Here is a 20,253-nt window from a genome sequence, read left to right as displayed (position 1 = left end):
CTCGATACATTGTTTGATCTACATTAGCTGCAATCATTGCCTTCCGAAAGTCTGTTTTGAAGTTTCCCTTCTTATTTTGTCTTCCAGCTTCTCTTGCTTTTTCCTTGCCCTTATCATTCTTCCATTGAGGGCAATCCTTGATGAAGTGGCCAGTGTTTCCGCACTTGTGGCATTCAAAGTTTGTCTTCAAGTTAGCAGCTCCTCTTTCCTTGTTATTTCTTTGGTTTCCATATCTGCTGTTTCTGAAGAATTTTTTAAATTTTCTTGCCAACATAGCAGCCTCCTCATCATCTGTTTCTGATTCTTCATGATCATTTGCTGCTAGAGCCAACCCTTTATTTCGGGAACTGTCAGCTGTTCCCAAATGCAACTCGTGAGTCATGAGGGAACCAGCCAGCTCTTCCAAATTAAACTTGGTGAAATCTTTTGATTCTTGGATGGCTGTGACCTTGGCTCTCCAGCGTTCGTCTTGAGGAAGGCTCCTAAGTACTTTTCTGACTTGTTCATCAACGGGAATGATCTTACCAAGTGACACAAGTTCGTTTGTTATATTCGTGAACCTGTTGAACATCTCTTGAATGTTCTCCCTAGGTTCCATGACGAATCTTTCATATTTGGACATGAGCAGGTCAATCTTGGATCGCTTTACTTCACTAGTACCTTCATGGGTAACTTCCAGCAGGTCCCAAATCTGCTAGGCAGTTTTACAACCCATAATACGATTGTGTTCATTTGGTCCAAGACCACAGTGAAGTAATTTGATAGCAAGAGCGTTCATATCCATCTTTTGAAAATCTTCTTTCTCGTATTCAGTGATTGGTTTTGGAATAGTTTCGTTATTGGAGTTTATGGTCGTCACCTCAAAATCTCCAATTTCAATAACTCTCCAAACTTGGTAATTTTCAGCCTTTATGAAGATTTCCATTCTATTTTTCCAGTAAGTATAGAACTTCCCATCAAACATGGGTCGCCTTTGCGTGGAGTACCCTTCTTCCATATGTTCGTTCATCTTCAACATCTCTTTAGGGAACAGGATACTGCTCTCAGGGTTTCCTGATTAAATGAGGAACATGGCTCTAATACCAATTGTAGAAATGCAAAGAGATGGTCGAATACAACAAGAGGGGGGGTGAATTGTTGTGTATTAAGTTTAAGATTTTTGAGCCTCGTGTTTGCGGAATTGTATCAAGAAAAATAAAACTTAAACTCAAAATGAAAAGGATAAAAAATAAAAAGAGACAAAGATTTTACGAGGAAACCTTCTTGGCCTAATAAGAAGAAAAAACCACGACTCCCTGGGATTTCAAAATTCTCACTATGTTTTAGGCAATCAATTACAATTACATAAAACAATCTGCTTCACTCGAAGCTTCTCTACTCTAGGCCTATTTCTCTTTCTCTTCTCTTTCTCCTTCTCTTTCTCTTCTCACGCTTCTCTTGAAGCTTCTCTAATCCTCTAGACTTCCCTTAAGCCTAGTTACAACAAAACACACAAATACCCTTACAAGGCCAAATTCTCAAGAAGATAAAAATTAAGTAGTTGCTCAAGAAAAATATAATGAACTAATTGGCATTAAAATAACTTAGAATATTTTTCTTAATTGATCTCCCTTAATGGACACTCTTGGATTATTTCGGTTTGGGCGTAGCTCCCCCTATTTATAGTGGGAACAGCCGTGAGTGCACTTACCCCATGACTTCCACTTACTTACTTGATCCCAAAGCAAAGGGGAAGTTAGTGAAAGTAGAGGGAGAGAATCGACTGCTGATTTACTAAATATAAGTGACGGTTTCACTTAAACTATTAATAGTATATGAGTCACCAAGAAGATCCTAATTTAAAGAAGACTTATTCAAAGTGAAGAATAAGTCTTCATCATATTTTTAGGCGTCAAAAAAACTTTTGCCAATTAATAAATTTAATTTAATTAAGCAACTAATTAAACTTTTAACTTTTACATTAACTGAAAACATAAAATTAAACATTCCTAATTTCCAGTTGATGTGTTCTCCTGCATCGTGGGAACAGCGTACTGTCTCCATCTACAACTTTCGTCAGAACGTTAACTTTAGGAAAAGTGGACTGACTTCTAAAGCAATTGTCTAACTTCTTGGATATTTAAGACACGTACATCTTCCACGAACCAAGTCATAGGCTTCATCAACGATTTTAACAAAATCAGATATTTACCTACAAGACAATCTCTAAAACATGTTTGTTTATTTAAAAGTGAGGTCATCATCAAAACCTAAGAGGCCAACAGTGAAAAGTGCATATAAACATAAACGTACTCCTACTTGCACCTTTTGCTGCAAAGAAGGACATATTAGATTTGCATGTCCTTACAGACGTAAGGAAAATCATATTATCAAGAATTCCTTTCCTCTTGAATTACGTGGACAGATAAAGCAAATATGGGTTCCTAAAGGGACAAGACCACCCAACATGGTCTATCCCGAATATGGTTTCAAATTTGTCACATGGATAGCCAAGTAAGGTTGAGAAAGGTTTTTTTTTTTTGTTTTGTAGGTTAAACAAAAATGGATTTTAGATAGTGGATGCTCAAGGCATATGAGTGGTAAAATTCCTTATTTTCTGAAACTAAAGAAAGATGCAGTGGCTCAATCACCTTAGGAGACAAAGGTAAATGCAAAATTTTAGGCGTTGGAAAAGTTGGTAAGAATTCATCTAAAACTATTGATAATGTTTATTTAGTTGAAGGTTTAAAATTTAATTTGTTAAGTGTGTCTCAACTATGTGATAAAGGTAATGAAGTAATATTTGACAAAGAAAAATGTGTTGTTAAAAATCCTAAAACCGGAGATACTCTCATTACTGCCCTTAGAAATGATAATGTTTATGCCTTGCATACTAACGAAATTGCAGCGCAGAATTTCAAGTGCTTGAAAGCTATTACAGATGATCCAAAACTATGGCATAGACGTCTTGGCCACATCAATACTCACACCATGCAGAAGTTGGTAAGTAAAGATCTAGTTAAGGGACTTCCAGCTCTTGACTATAAACAAAGTCCTATTTGTGACGCATGCATTTAAGGTAAACAAGTAAGAAGTTCATTCAAACCAAAGAAAATGGTAAGTACATCAAGACCATGTGAACTCTTACATATTGATGTATGTGGACCAATGCGTGTATGGAGCATAAGAGGTAAATCTTACATCTTAGTTACAGTTGATGATTATTCTAGATTTACATGGGTTGACTTTTTGAAGGATAAAAGTGAAGCCTTGAAACCGTTCTCAAGACGTTGTAAAAAGATGCAGACTCAACTGAACCTTCCAATAGTCTCGATTAGAAGTGACCATGGGAGAGAGTTTGATCAACTAGGCTTTGACTCCTTTTGTGAAAAATATGGAATAACCCATAACTTTTCAGCTCCTAGGACACCCCAACAAAACGGTGTAGTTGAAAGGAAAAATCGAACCTTAGAAGAAATGGCTAGGACAATGCTTATTGAAAATGGATTAGCTAAATACTATTGGGCTGAGGCTGTTAACACAGCTAATTATGTTTTAAATAGATGCCTTATAAGACCTATACTTAAGAAAACTCCCTATGAGTTATTCAAAGCAAGAAAATCGAATATAGCATACTTTAGACCGTTTGGTTGCAAATGTTTTAATCATAATAATGGTAAAGATAATTTAGGTAAATTTGATGCTAGAAGTGATGAATGTATATTTCTTGGATACTCACTTAATAGCAAAGCTTATCGAGTGCTGAACAAACGTACAGGTATAGTTGAAGAAAGTATACATGTTGTTTTTGATGAATCCGAAAATGAAACTTTAAATGAAGGATTTAAAGAGTTAAACCTTAATAAACATTTTGATGATTTGAGTGATGACGAACTGGATGTTAATGTTACCAGTGCAGTTAAAAAGAATAACATGCAGGATACCATACAAAGTATTGATGATGAAGGAAAACAGGTTGTTAACATTGAAGACTCACAGTCTGATCTTGAGAGCCAACCTCAAGAATTTGAGATAGCTCCTGAACATACTGCTTTAGATACACCAATTAGAAATAACTCAAATGCAGTAAGTACAAGTTCTTTGAATGTAAACACACCATCCATACTACGAAGAAGGATTAGAAAGTCATATTAACATCCTCCAGAAAACATTATAAGTGATCCAAACAAAGGTACGCAAACTCGATCCTCTCTTAAGAATCTATGTGCATTTTCTGCTTTTGTTTCTCTTGTAGAACCTAAAGATGTTAAAGAAGCATTACAAGAACCAGAGTGGATCATTGCAATGCAAAATGAATTAAATGAATTCGAAAGAAACAAAGTTTGGGATCTAGTTGAAAGACCTCTAGATCGTACTATCATTGGAACTAGATGGGTCTTTCGTAACAAACTCAATGAGGATGGAGACATTGTAAGGAATAAATCAAGACTGGTAGCTCAAGGCTATAATCAAGAAGAAGGTATAGATTATGATGAAACTTTCGCACCAGTTGCAAGGTTAGAATCTATTCGTATTATGCTTGCTTTTGCTTCATACATGAATATTAAACTATATCAAATGGATGTTAAATGTGCATTCTTAAATGGATACTTGAAAGAAGAAGTATATGTTAAACAACCTCCCGGCTTTGAAAATTCTGATCTACCTAATCATGTATTCAAACTAAATAAAGCGCTATATGGCTTGAAACAAGCTCCAAGAGCTTGGTATGACAGATTTAGCTCACATCTACTTGAAAATGAATTTCAACGAGGTAAAATTGATAAAACACTTCTCATTAAAACTAAAGGAAAAGATATTCTAGTTGTTCAAGTATATGTTGATGATATATTGTTTGGAGCTACTAATGATTCTTTGTGCAAGAAATTTTCTGAGATTATGTGCAAAGAGTTCGAAATGAGCATGATGGGAGACTTAACATTCTTTCTTGGACTACAAATAAAACAAAAGAAAGATGGCATATGTATTTGTCAAAGTAAATATGTTAGAGATTTGTTAAAGAAGTACAATATGGATCAATGTAAAGAAGTTAATACGCCTATGAGTACAACACTAAGTCTGGACCAAGATATAAATGGTAAGAGTGTTGATCAAAAGACTTATAGAGGTATGATTGGTTCTTTATTGTATTTAACTGCTAGTCGTCCTGATATCATGTTTAGTATTTGCTTATGTGCTCGTTTTCAAGGTAACCCAAAAGAATCTCACTTAACAGCAGTTAAGAGAATCTTTAGATATTTATATGGGACTAAAGACTTTGGTCTATGGTACCCTAGTTGTGGAAATTTTAGTTTGATTGGCTTTACAGATGCTGATTATGCTGGATACAAGGTTGATAGAAAAAGCACCTCAGGATCGTGTCAATTCTTAGGAAATTCATTGATCTCTTGTAATTCTAAAAAGCAAAATTCAGTTGCTTTATCTACAGCTGAAGCTGAATACATAGCTGCCGGTGCATGTTGCTCTCAAATTTTATGGACTGCTCAACAACTTAGAGACCTTGGAATTGATTTCAAATGTATACCAACAATGTGTGATAATACAAGTGCAATTTGTATTACAAAGAATCCTGTGCAACATTCTCGTACAAAACACATTGAGGTACGTCACCATTTTATAAGAGATCATGTTGAAAAAGGTAATATTTCTTTATCTTTTATATCTACTAAAAATCAGTTAGCGGATATATTTACAAAACCTTTAACTGCTGATCGTTTTGCTTATATACGTATGGAACTTGGCATGCTAAATGATGTTGCATGAATTAAGGGGGAGTAATGGCATATGAGTAAAAGGATTGAGACGTTGATTACTTAAATACCAAGTATGTATTAAGGGGGAGCATCACATATTATTTATTTTAATTGTGATTATATGTGTGTGTTTATGCATGAAATAGTTTTTATTGTTGATGGATGATGAACAATTTTTATTTATTTCGGCAAACAATTATTTTAAACAAATCCCAACATTTTGCTTCTTCCTGTTTGCTTTTTGATAAAAGTCAAAAAGGGGGAGATATATAGATGTTTATGTATGTATATTATAGTATATTATATTTTATTTGCATGCTTACTCATGTTGCATATATCATGTTGCTTATATTATATTTTTTAGATGTTCTGATATATTATGCTCTGATATATTGCTGAATGATTGGATATATTGTTGAATGTTTTGCTCTGATTTATTAATGAATTGTTCTAATTATTGCTATTTGTATTCATGCTTAACATTCATGCTTAAGGGAGATATGATATTCATACTTGGGGGAGATATGAAAATTTTGTAGAAAATTTGTGAAAATATAGATATAAAATTTGATAGTTGCTGATTATTGATTATTGTTCATGATCATAATGTTTGATAATCATGTCTTTGATATTAAAGTTTTGATATGATGTTACATTACAATAATGATTATTATATTTGCATGTATTATGATTGGATATTTGTTTGCATAAATAATGATTGTGATGATATGAAGTATGAAATTTCACAGGATTATACTATTCTGTTTTTCATATTGTTCTGTTTTGAAATTGTTTTTAAAATTTTGAAGAACATTCTAATTGATGATAAAGTCTTAAAATTATTCTGTTTAAAGATATATTGTTTATTCTTATCATGTTTTCAGTTCATATTAACTTAGAAATATGATTTAGGAAAATATGATTTTGACTTTCATCAAGGGGGAGATGGAAGACTCAACTCTCTTAAACAATGATAAAGGGAGATTGAAGACTTAATTCTCGTTAATGATGATAATTCAAAACACATATTGATTAAACAAATAAATTAAGTAATTACATTTAGTTGTTTAAGTAAGTCTAAAATCATATTTGATATATATTTGATTAGTAATATATATTTAAGTTCGAAGACGTAGAAATATACTTAAAGAACTTAAGTTTATCTTAGAATTAATTTTATAAGTCCTGAAATAAGTTTCAAAGTCTTGAAAATAATTACGTTTACAATCAGGTTAGTTTCGTAATTATATTCGAAATATTTTAATAGGTCAATGTTCCTTGAAATTATATTTGAAATATTTTAATAGGTCAAGGTTCATTAAAATTAACTTGGATATTATTTGAAATTAAGTTTGAATATTTTATTACACGTTTTTGTTTAACGTTTAAATGTTTTACATTTGAACTTGAATGTAAATATGAGTTTAAATTAGTTTGACGATTAAATATAGTACAAGGTACACATGTTTTGCTAATTATAGTACATGGTTATATTTGATTTGAATTAGTTGTTATGCAAGATTATAGAGTTTTCTATTAATAGGATGATATTTGAATTAATACTAATAATAGGAATTAATTTGATTGATTAATTAATTAAACGTTGATAAATCTGGTTTGTGCTTATTATTCAATATCTTGTATGTGTACTAACGTGGCAGCATAGCATTAGATATTAAAATTACAGCACGCAATGACGAAATAATTTTAGCTATCAATACACGTCAGATTGAAGTTAAGATCAAGATCTTGAAGACAGGCGCAGAATGACCAGGTCAACAGAAAATAACGGAAAGGAGCCTTCTTGTTTTGCAAGATGTGTTGAGGCGTAACACTATATATATGAGGCTTCATTTCAGAACTAAGATGCACCACTTCTTACAACTTTCTCTCTTGACTTAAGATTTAAAAATTCTCTAAGAGTTGTAATTCGTAATTCTTAATTCTTAGTTCATCTAACTCTTCCATTTGTAATAGGCTAAGAGTTTTAAAAAGAGTTAGATTAAGTTTAATATGCCTAATCAAGAATACTTTTCAAAGTGTTCAACTTGTGAATCTCTATTGTGAGATTTGGGATTTTGCTTTTATTAAAGGGACTTGTAATACGGTTCTTCAAGGGGAAGAACGTGGTGAGAGGAGATAGTGAGATCTTCTTGTTTGTATTAAAGTCGGATTAATAAAAGGCGTTGAAATCTTACGGGTTGAAAGAGAACCCATAGGCGGGGAGTAGGTTGGTTAGAACCAAACCTCGTTAACATATCGTGTGTTATACTTTAAAGTTTATTTTTCCGCACATACGTTATTGTTTACGAATTGGCTCAAATTTGTTCCAGAAAGCATTTTTGACAGACTCCTCAAACTCTTGAGAAAAACTGCTAAACAAAATTTAAATAGCCCAAACTCTCTATTCACCCCCCCCCCCCCTCCCCCCTAGAGAGTATTCAACCTCCTATTAACTTTCAAAGACCCATCTAATTTTTGATTTAGTCTAATAATAAATGATTATTTTTATTTAAATTGTTATAAATTTATTTCTATTATATGTTATTGTAATGTTGCATTTATATGAAAACAGTAACATGATAATAAAAAAGGCTTCATAGTAAGGAAATGCCGAACCATGCTTCCGGCATGTAAAAAAGCAGGGGACGTGTTTTCTACATAAAGGTTATATAATATAGTAGTAAGTAATGCTAAAGCGGAAGTCTATCGAGCCGTGATTATTGCGAAAGTGTAATAAAACAAAACATTATTTATAACACGACACTTGCTAAAAGGCAAGACTACAAGATAAAGTGGCGCGAAATTTCCTATCGCCTTCCACCCCCTTTAAGAAGTTACGTCCCCGTAACGCGACTAACCTAAAGGAGGTGAGGGTACTTTTACCCCATAGAGTCTTCAGTTTCGCATGTAGCCGCTTCACGCTCGTGATTTGACCACAAGACTTTTACCATAGATATATCTTTCCGTCCTGTAGTACAAACCTTCGTGTCCAAGATTCGATTCGGTTGCTTTGAATAAGACAAGAATGTATCTAATTCTAAAGGTTTGGGATCTAAGACATGAGAGGCTGCGGCATGATACCGCTTTAACTGAGACACATGAAATACATTATGTACCTTTTCTAAGGAATTTGGAAGGACTAACCGATATGCCACTTTACCCACACATTCCGAAATTTCATATGGTCCTATGAATCGAGGGCTCAACTTTCCACGAGCACCAAAACGTACTACTCTGCACATGGGTGATACGCGAAGTAACACCCGTTTCCCCACGGTGAACTCTTCTGGTCGTCGCTTTAAATCAGAATAAGAGTTTTTACGATCTTGTGCCACTTTCAAGCAATCCCTTATCAACTTCACTTTCTCAGTCATCCGGAAGAGCAAATCAGGTCCCAAAGTCACCGTTTCGGTGAAGTCATCCTAATAAACGGGACTATGACAACGACTTTGATGATCATAATCTATCATCAACTCTAACCACCGACTCACATGTTTAAGTTTGGCTGAGTATAGAGATACTTCAGACTTTGATGATTAGTGTAGATCCTACATTTAACGCCATATAAGTAATGCCGCCATATTTTGAGAGCAAAAACTATAGCAGCTAACTCCAGATCATAAGTAGGATAATTAACTTTATGTACTTTCAGTTGTCGTGATGCGTAAGCAATCACCTTACGCTCCTGTATCTATACATAACCCAATCCTTTCTTCGATGCGTCACTTTAAACAGTTAATCCAACTTAGGGTCACGTAGAGTAAGAACAGGGGCCATAGTTAACCTTTTCTTCAAAGTCATGAAGGCCTGTTCACACTCGTCAGTCCACTCGAACTTCTTCTCTTTCTTCATCAACGAAGTCATAGGCTGAGCAATTCGTGATAAATCTTTGACAAAACGACGATAATACCCAGCCAAGCCTAAGAAACTTCGTACTTCGGTGATATTCTTTGGTGACGACCAGCTTCGAACTGCCTCTATTTCGCCGGATCCACCGAAACACCTTCCTTAGAAACAAAATGGCCCAAAAATGATACCTTTTTCAACAAGAATTCACACTTTGACAATTTTGCGTACAACTTGTTTTCTCGCAGGGTTTGCAGGACTAATCGTAGATGTTTCTCATGTTCATCCCGGTCCTTCGAATAGACCAATATGTCATCAATAACGACAACCACGAACTTATCCAAGTACGCACTAAACATTTGGTTCATCAAACACATAAATGCAGCTGAAGCATTTGTCAACCCAAAAGGCATCACGATGAACTCATAATGTCCATAACGTGTTCTAAAAACTTTTTTATGTATATCCCATTCAGCTATTCTTTGCTGGTGATAACCCGATCTTAAGTCAATTTTTGAAAAGATCCCGTCTGCTCTCAATTGGTCAAATAAATCGTTTATCCGGGGTAACGGGTATTTATTCATAACGGTTACCTTGTTTACTCCTTGTAGTCAATGCATAACCTCAACTACCATCTTTCTTCCTCACAAACAGAACTGGAGCGCCCCAAGGTGAAACACTAGGTCGGATATAAACCTTTTTTAACAATTCCTCAAGTTGAGACTTTAAGTCATCCATCTTCTTTGGAGCCATGCGGTACGGGGCCTTAGAAAACGGTCCCGTCCCAGGCACTAAGTCTATTGTGAAATCAATTTCCCATTGAGGTTGCATACCAGGAATTTTGTCAATAAAAACATCCAGAAATTCCTTCACTACGGCGATATGAGATATCCTTAGGATCTTCCTTCATCTTCCCTTCCTGGCTGATGTGGCATAAGTACAGAGTGTGTCCTTGATTACCATGATTACCATTTCCGTACTGCAGATTGACTTGCCTTCCGGAGTTGTTTGAATTCTGCTGCCAGTGTTGCCCACCCGGCTGTTGACTTCCACTCCCTTTCTTAGTGTAGCATTCATACTCCCTATGTCCCCTTTTGTGGCAAAAATTACAGTCAACCAAATTCCCATCGCAATCCTTTCCCGAATGATTTCTCTTGCATTTCCTACAGAAATACTTCCTTTCATTGCCATCTCGGTCCAATAGTCGCTTTGCAGGATTTGCTTCTCCCTTAAATCTAGTGTTTGCACTAGATTCACTTCCTTGAAAATTGCCGAATGTGCATGCCTTCTTTTTATAAAAACCTAACGGAGTCCCTGATGCCTGACGGGCACCTTCTTTCCTCTTCTCGGGGATATTACCCTTCTCTCTTTCCTTCTCCTTCCTATAATTTTCCCTATTTGAGACGCTCGCTTGTACATCTGTTCCAGAGTGTGTAACGATCACTTTCAATATGTTTTTGAATATCAAAGGATAAACCTAGCTCAAAACGTTGCATCTTTTTCTCCTCAGTGAAGTTGATAAGGGATCGCTTAAAAGCGGCACAAGATCGTCAAAAGTCTTATGCTGATTTGAAGTGACGACCAGAAGAGTTCACCGAGGGAGAACGGGTGTTACTTTGCGTATCACCCATGCGCGAAGTAGTATGTTTTGGTGCTCGTGGAAAGTTGAGCCCTCTATTCATAGGACCATATGAAATTTTGGAACGTGTGGGTAAAGTGGCATATCGGTTAGCCCTTCCAAATTCCTTAGAAAAGGTACATGATGTTTTCATGTGTCTGAGTTAAAGCGGTATCATGCCACAGCCTCTCATGTCTAAGATCCCAAACCTTTAGAATTAGATACATTCTTGTCTTATTCGGAGATACTGGTTCGAATCTTGGACACGAAGGTTTGTAGTACATGACGGAAGGATATATCTATGGTAATAGTCCTGTGGTCAAATCACGAGCGTGAAGTGGTTACATGGAAACTAAAGACTATGCGGGAAAAGTACCCTCACCTCTTTCAGATTAGTCGCGTTACGGGCACGTAACTTCTTAAGGGGGGTAGAAGGCGATAGAAATTTCGCGCGAGTGATGATAAACCACTTTGGCTTGTAGTCTTTCTTTTTAGCAAGTGTCGTGTTATGTTAGCAAGTGTGTTCTGCGTTTCTCGTTGTCATGCAAGTTACGAGGGCGTAACTTTTTTTAAGAGGTAGTCTGTAACACCCCGTAATTTAGCGGGTTTTAAAAAATGTAATAAAATAAAATAAATAAAATAAATAAGTATTATTAAATTATATTATTTACATGGACAATTATAAGAAGTAAGTTAAATTAAATATAAAAACAAAAATGTAATTAACGGTAACGTGTTTTATCACGTACGTTGTTATCGCATAGTGTTTCTTTTCCAATTAAAAAATAAATAAATAAAATAATAATAATAATAATAATAATAATAATAATAATAATAATAATAATAATAATAATAATAATAATAATAATAATAATAATAATAATAATAATAATAATAACAATTACAATTAAATAATTAAAAAAAATTATTACTAGTGGGAAGGGAAAGGGGGCCGGTTGGGAAGGTGAATGGGAGGAATCTTGTAACTCCTCTCATAAGTGTGTATTATGGCACATTAAGTTGATTCTTAATTTCCTTTTAATCCTATCTAATCTTTCAAGTGAACAAAAAAATTCAGAAAAAATCTTCCTCTTTGCTGAAATCAATAATAGCAATTAGAATATAAAATAAAAGAGAAGAACCACAATATTTAAACCTAATCAAATAAAAACATATATTTTTTTTCATCCATTATACATTGAATAAAAATAAATATTTCAAATCATACTAACAATGAAATTCAAATTATAAGTAAAATTATGAAACATAGCAAATAAAGAAACAAACCTGAAAAGTGATCGAAGTACAATGAGTAATAAGAAATCTATTGAAGAAAGCCAATTTGATCTAAAAATTGAAAAGAATGAAAAAAAAAGTGAGATTGAGAAGAGATAAGAGATAAAGAGAAATAAATATGAAGTAGGATCTGAAAGTAGAGAAAAGCCTCAAATGTTTTGCCTATGTGAAATGAGTCAGTAATTTATTAACAGAGAATATTATTATAAGATAAAGGAAGCACAAAACATGAGAGAAAATGAGTGTACCTGGCGGTGTTGGTGGTGATGGTGTTGATGTTGAAGTGCACGGCGTTCAGGATGGTGTAGAAGGAGGAGCCGAGGTGAAGATAGGGGGAGAAGGTTGTAAACGAGAAGAAGTGAGTGGAGAAGAGAAAGTAGGAGCTGGTGTTGCAGTGGTTGACGGCGGTGACGTAATTGTGTTGGCGACGATGGCTATGACGGCAGGGATAATGATTTTAGATAGAGAAAGCTATGATTTTTATGTCGAGTTGTTTGGCTGGGTTGAGGGGACTAAGGGACGCATAAGGTATCCAAAAGGTAGTGCAAAACCCTTCTCGATGAATAGTAGCAAAATTGTGAACAGTAGACAAAAAATGTGAACAGTGTCACAAATTGTGAACAGTAAATGTTCATCCAAATCTTTTAGTTTAAAAGGAAAGATAAAAGATAAAAAAAATATAATGCTACCTACAATTCGACAACATTCACAAAAGTTTTTATGTTGCATATAATAAGAGATATACTTTGTGATTAACAACAAGTCTCATATGAGATAGTCTTTCAATAAGACGAATATAGTGTTCAGTCTAAATTTTTTTTTTCAACTACTTTAATTATTATAACAAAAATTAAAGGTTTTTAAGTCAAAATTGATGCCTTTAAAACCAAAATTTAAGGGTTTAAAACCAAAATTGATGCCTTTAAATGAGTATTTTATGTTTTTGTTTTTTAAATTAAAAATGGTCCAGCCTATTAAGAAACGTCTCACGGTAAGATCGTCTTATAGAATATTTTGTGATTAATTATTTAATAAGTATATTAGATAACTTTGAAAAAGTAAATAGACATATAGTACTATGAGTATATAGGATCATCCATTAGAAAGAAAGAAATAAATAAGTTTTTTTAATAACTTTAATCCAAAATTAAGTTCGGAATAAACTTATGTCAAAAAATAAGCTTCCGTACATCCGAGCCTAGCCTCGGCATAAGTCGCTGTTAGTAACAGCGACCAATGTAGGAAAAAAAAAATGAAAATGCAATAAGTCGCTATTAGTAACAGCGACTTATTGCATTTTAATTTTCCAGAAACCTTCTTCCCCATTTCATTTCGCGAAAATTTTTCTCTCATTTTCCATAACTACGACTTCTCCCTCTTCATTGCCACTTCAATCCTTCAACAAAATTAATCAAATTTCAACTTTGTAGCAGTAATTACTTTTATAGTCCTCCTACATTGACCTAAGGTAATTTTTTTTGTCCTTTTTTATAATTTTCGAAAAATTAGGGTTTTGTTTAGTGTTAAACAATTTTCACATAAATGTAGGTTTTCAAGCTTGCAATTACATAATTCTTGTTCATCTACATCTAATTGAGGTACGTTTTTATTATAAATATTTTCATTTGGTGTTGATTTTAAATTGTATTCATGTATAGTGGCCATTTACACTTGTGCTCAATGATTATGTCGAATGTAGTTGTCGTTTACATTGATCCCCATTGTTAAAAGTATGTTCCAGAAATTGTTGAATGTAAAATGTATGGTGGTGATATAATTATGAACATGATGGTGATGTTGATTTTTTATGTGTTGTTGTAGAAATGGATTCATTTCGTGTGACTGTTGTATGCTTTTGGAATGGTTCAATTCGATCAACTAGTACCAATGTTAAGTATGTTGGGGGAAAACGTAAACTCTTTGCATGCAATTCATACATGGATTTGAATGAATTTAAACGTTTTATATGCGCTAGGATTGGCATTGACACTACCAAAAGTACTGTTAATTTAAGTTTTAAGTACAATTTGAGTGGAGAATTGTTAGCTTTTCCGGTTGAGGATGAGGAGGCTATAGATGCAATGTGGGAGTATTCAAGGTCTACCCCTAGTCCTTCGTTAGAGTTATATGTAGATGAGGTACCCCTAGGGAACGAGGATGTGAACGTTGTGGAAACAAATGCATTCATGAATATAACTTCCTCTTCTCCTTCTCATACGCTCTTCCCTACCCAAGAAACCGAAATTCCCGTTATTCCACCTTCCTCTTATCCTTGTAATGAACCCAATGAAGTCTCAAATGATGTCGCTTTTAACTTACAAGATACGAATGACCCTTGGGATGACGTTAATAGTGAGAGTAATGAATTCGTTGAAGCTCCTTCTGAGGACGATGTGGGTGTTGACGAGGAGGCTCTTGCTAATGACATGACCTTAGGAAACATTCCAATAATTGTTGCTCCTACACCCTATGCACTGGTTCCCCCTCTAGATGAACACTTGGAGGACAACTCTTGGAGGTCTTGGGATTCTGATACAACCTATACCGACGAAGGAGAGTTTGTAAAGGGTATGATGTTTGATAACAAGGATGCGTTGTTGGACGCTGTTAGATTGTATCATATTCGTAGGAACGTTGAGTACCGAACTGAGACTTCAAATCAAACCGTGCTCGCGTTGAAGTGTAAGAGAGGGTGTGCTTGGAGGCTTAGGGCTAGGAAGACTTCCTATTTATCGTCATGGGAGATTATTACTTATAAAGGGATGCATGAGGGTTGTGTTTCAAGTACTGATAGCGTGACAGCTGGGCACATTCATTTGACATCTTCCGTGATTAACAACCTCATTAGAAATTGTGTTCGTCAAGACCCATCAATTAAGGTTTCTGTTGTACGTCAAATGGTGAAAGACCAATTTGGTGTCGAAGTGAACTATAAGCGGGCATGGTGTGCAAAACAGCAAGCCCTTCTCTCCATCTATGGTACTTGGGAAGATTCTTATCGTCTTCTTCCACGCTTCCTTAAGGCACTCCAACTTTCAAACCCCGGCACCATAGTGGAGTGGTTCTTTAAGGAAGATAATGATGTTGGTGTGTACGTCCGTCCTAGTATTAGAACTTTCCAATGTGTCTTCTGGGCTTTCCAACCTAGTATTGAGGGATTCAAGTATTGCAAACCCGTGATTGCCATCGACGGAACACATTTGTATGGTAAGTATCGACATACGTTGTTGACTGCGATTGCCCAAGACGGGAACAAGGGTATCTTCCCCCTTGCCTTTGCGTTGGTCGAAAAAGAATGCATAGCCGCGTGGTCTTGGTTTATGACGTGTGTTCGTAAGCATGTGATGCATAGTCCAGGGATATGCGTTATTTCCGATAGACATGCGGGCATTCTAGCAACGATGGATGAGCCGGAATGGCAACCTCCTCACGCCCATCATAGGTTTTGCTTGCGTCATTTGTTAAGTAACTTCAATCGTCATATGGGCAATGTTAAGTTGAAGAAGATGTATGGAAGGACTGCAGAGCAAAGACAAACTCATAAGGTCGTCGAGGGATTGAAGCACATAGGTGTTGCTAATCGTGAAGCAATTTTTTGGATTGATGAAGTTGGTGATATGTGTAAATGGTCAATATGTCACGATGGAGGGTATAGGTACGGTATTACTAATACAAACTTGGCCGAAGTATTCAATAACGTGATGAAGGGTGTGCGTTTCTTGCCCACCCATAACCACTCTTGTGGAGTTCACCTTCTATCGTGTTAATGATTATTTTGTAAAAAGACGTGAAAACGCAAACGCATGGTTAATTGGGGGAAATAAGTACACTTCACACGCCACTAGAATTATCACCCGTAATACCGAGAAGGCAAACTACCATGACATTGTCGCATTTGACTACAGACGAGGGCTTTTCCAAGTTAAGACTGGACGTGGTAATAGAGGATCGTCAAAGGGTGGTAAAATACAAAGTGTGGATATGATAGAGATGAAATGCTCTTGTAACAAACCATCCATATATCACTTACCATGTTCTCATGTTCTTGCCGTTTGCATTAAACGACACTTATCATACGAGCGATTTGTGGACTCCTGCTACACGACCCAAAGCTATGTTAACACTTATGAATGCACATTCTTGCCGTTAATTGATAAGAGGGCATGGCCGCAATACACCGGTGTTGAGGTGTTACACGATCCAGATCATATCCGTGGAATGGGAAGACCTAAGTCCAAGAGAATCGCGAACGAAATGGACGAAGGTTCGCGGAGACGCAACGCTTGTCGACGATGTGGTATTGACGGTCATAACACTAGAACTTGCACATCAAGGTAATCAGTACATACACTCGTTTATATGAACGTAAAGATTAGCAAACAAATAAATGAAATTTTTTACTACTTCTTATTAATGTTCCGCAATACAACGCTTATTTATTTTTTATTTGTAGGAGAGATGAATCCAGCAGCTCCAGGCCCTCTCGACCCTAGTGTCCTTACGATGCAGGCGAATCATAGAAGCAGTGCGCTATGGGATGTACAGGTTATTGAAATTACCCCTTTTGAATTTAATACTAGATTTACGTTAACTTGAAGCTAACATTAAATTTTCATGTAGGTGTCCTCCCAAGCGTCATGCGACGGCTTCTTACTATCGTAGGAGGCGTCGTAATCCGTCACAGTTAGACAGGGTACAGGAGGAGGATTAGCATTAGAATACTTTTGTAATTATCATTTGTAATATTGGTTCTTTTGTGTGTAAATTGTAACATATATGTAGATGTGCCATAATTCTTTCGGTCTCTTCTTTCGTATGTGCCATATCATCCATTTGTCTCTTTAGATTTAGTACCTGATCTTTAAGCTCTTGTTTTTCCTTTTCAAGACGTATTATTAAGTCTCTCTGCCATTTTGTACCCTCCGGAGCAATCCATCGAAAGTATGTGCATCCTAATCCGTCAGCCAAGTAGAAAGGGCAAGCAACAAACTCGCGCCCTGGATCGAAGTCGCTCCAATCAGTATTAATCTCAACTTCATAACCACAATCACACAACTCTTCAATACAATGCGCCTTTGACATCTAATTAACACATATAATATAGTAAAGTAAGTGAACTTTAAGAAAAAAATTAACATTTATAAAATAAGAATACAAAAACCAAAATACCTTATGTTACTTTAATAATTGATTGAATAGAAGAAGAATGAAGTAGGATGCATATAATGAAGTGTGTAACGATCACTTTCAATATGTTTTTGAATATCAAAGGATAAACCTAGCTCAAAACGTTGCATCTTTTTCTCCTCAGTGAAGTTGATAAGGGATCGCTTAAAAGCGGCACAAGATCGTCAAAAGTCTTATGCTGATTTGAAGTGACGACCAGAAGAGTTCACCGAGGGAGAACGGGTGTTACTTTGCGTATCACCCATGCACGAAGTAGTACGTTTTGGTGCTCGTGGAAAGTTGAGCCCTCTATTCATAGGACCATATGAAATTTTGGAACGTGTGGGTAAAGTGGCATATCGGTTAGCCCTTCCAAATTCCTTAGAAAAGGTACATGATGTTTTCATGTGTCTGAGTTAAAGCGGTATCATGCCACAGCCTCTCATGTCTAAGATCCCAAACCTTTAGAATTAGATACATTCTTGTCTTATTCGGAGATACTAGTTCGAATCTTGGACACGAAGGTTTGTAGTACATGACGGAAGGATATATCTATGGTAATAGTCCTGTAGTCAAATCACGAGCGTGAAGTGGTTACATGGAAACTGAAGACTCTATGCGAGAAAAGTACCCTCACCTCTTTCAGGTTAGTCGCGTTACGGGCACGTAACTTCTTAAGGGGGATAGAAGGCGATAGGAATTTCGCGCGAGTGATGATAAACCACTTTGGCTTGTAGTCTTGCTTTTTAGCAAGTGTCGTGTTATGTTAGCAAGTGTGTTCTGCGTTTCTCGTTGTCATGCAAGTTACGAGGGCGTAACTTTTTTTAAGGGGGTAGTTTGTAACACCCCGTAATTTAGCGGGTTTTAAAAAATGTAATAAAATAAAATAAATAAAATAAATAAGTATTATTAAATTATATTATTTACATGGACAGTTATAAGAAGTAAGTTAAATTAAATATAAAAACAAAAATGTAATTAACGGTAACGTGTTTTATCACGTACGTTGATATCACATAGTGTTTCTTTTCCAATTAAAAAATAAATAAATAAAATAATAATAATAATAATAATAATAATAATAATAATAATAATAATAATAATAATAATAATAATAATAATAATAATAATAATAATATAATAATAATAATAATAATAATAATAATAATAATAATAATAATAATAATAATATAATAATAATAATAATAATAATAATAATAATAATAATAATAATAATAATAATAATAACAATTAAATAATTAAAAAAAATTATTATTAGTGGGAAGGGAAAGGGGGCCGGTTGGAAAGGTGAATGGGAGGAATCTTGTAACTCCTCTGATAAGTGTGTATTATAGCACATTAAGTTGATTCTTAATTTCCTTTTAATCCTATCTAATCTTTCAAGTGAACAAAAAAATTCAGAAAAAATCTTCCTCTTTGCTGAAATCAATAATAGCAATTAGAATATAAAATAAAAGAGAAGAACCACAATATTTAAACCTAATCAAATAAAAACATATATTTTTTTCATCCATTATACATTGAATAAAAATAAATATTTCAAATCATACTAACAATGAAATTCAAATTATAAGTAAAATTATGAAACATAGCAAATAAAGAAACAAACCTGAAAAGTGATCGAAGTACAACGAGTAATAAGAAATCTATTGAAGAAAACCAATTTGATCTAAAAATTGAAAAGAATGAAAAAAAAGTGAGATTGAGAAGAGATAAGAGATAAAGAGAAATAAATATGAAGTAGGATCTGAAAGTAGAGAAAAGCCTCAAATGTTTTGCCTATGTGAAATGAGTCAGTAATTTATTAACAGAGAATATCAGAATAAGATAAAGCAAGCACAAAACATGAGAGAAAATGAGTGTACCTGGCGGTGTTGGTGGTGATGGTGTTGATGTTGAAGTGCACGGCGTTTAGGATGGTGTAGAAGTAGGAGCCGAGGTGAAGATAGGGGGAGAAGGTTGTGAACGAGAAGAAGTGAGTGGAGAAGAGAAAGTAGGAGCTGGTGTTGCAATGGTTGACGGCGGTGACGTAATTGTGCTGGCGACGATGGCGATGACGGCAGGGATAAGGATTTTAGATAGAGAAAGCTCTGATTTTTATGTCGAGTTGTTTGGCTGGGTTGAGGGGACAAAGGGACGCATAAGGTATCCAAAAGGTAGTGCAAAACCCTTCTCGATGAATAGTAGCAAAATTTTGAACAGTAGACAAAAAATGTGAACAGTGTCACAAATTGTGAACAGTAAATGTTCATCCAAATCTTTTAGTTTAAAAGGAAAGATAAAAGATAATAAAAATATAATGCTACCTACAATTCGACAACATTGACAAAAGTTTTTATGTTGCATATAATAAGAGATATACTTTGTGATTAACAACAAGTCTTATATGAGTTAGTCTTTCAATAAGACGAATATAGTGTTCAGTCTAAATTTTTTTTTTCAACTACTTTAATTATTATAACAAAAATTAAAGGTTTTTAAGTCAAAATTGATGCCTTTAAAACCAAAATTTAAGGGTTTAAAGCCAAAATTGATGCCTTTAAATGAGTA

Source organism: Amaranthus tricolor, chromosome 10 (genome assembly GCF_026212465.1).
Source record: "Amaranthus tricolor cultivar Red isolate AtriRed21 chromosome 10, ASM2621246v1, whole genome shotgun sequence".
Lineage (NCBI taxonomy): Eukaryota > Viridiplantae > Streptophyta > Magnoliopsida > Caryophyllales > Amaranthaceae > Amaranthus > Amaranthus tricolor.
The sequence above is the reverse complement of the archived record's forward strand: the minus strand, read 5'-3'. Positions refer to the sequence as shown.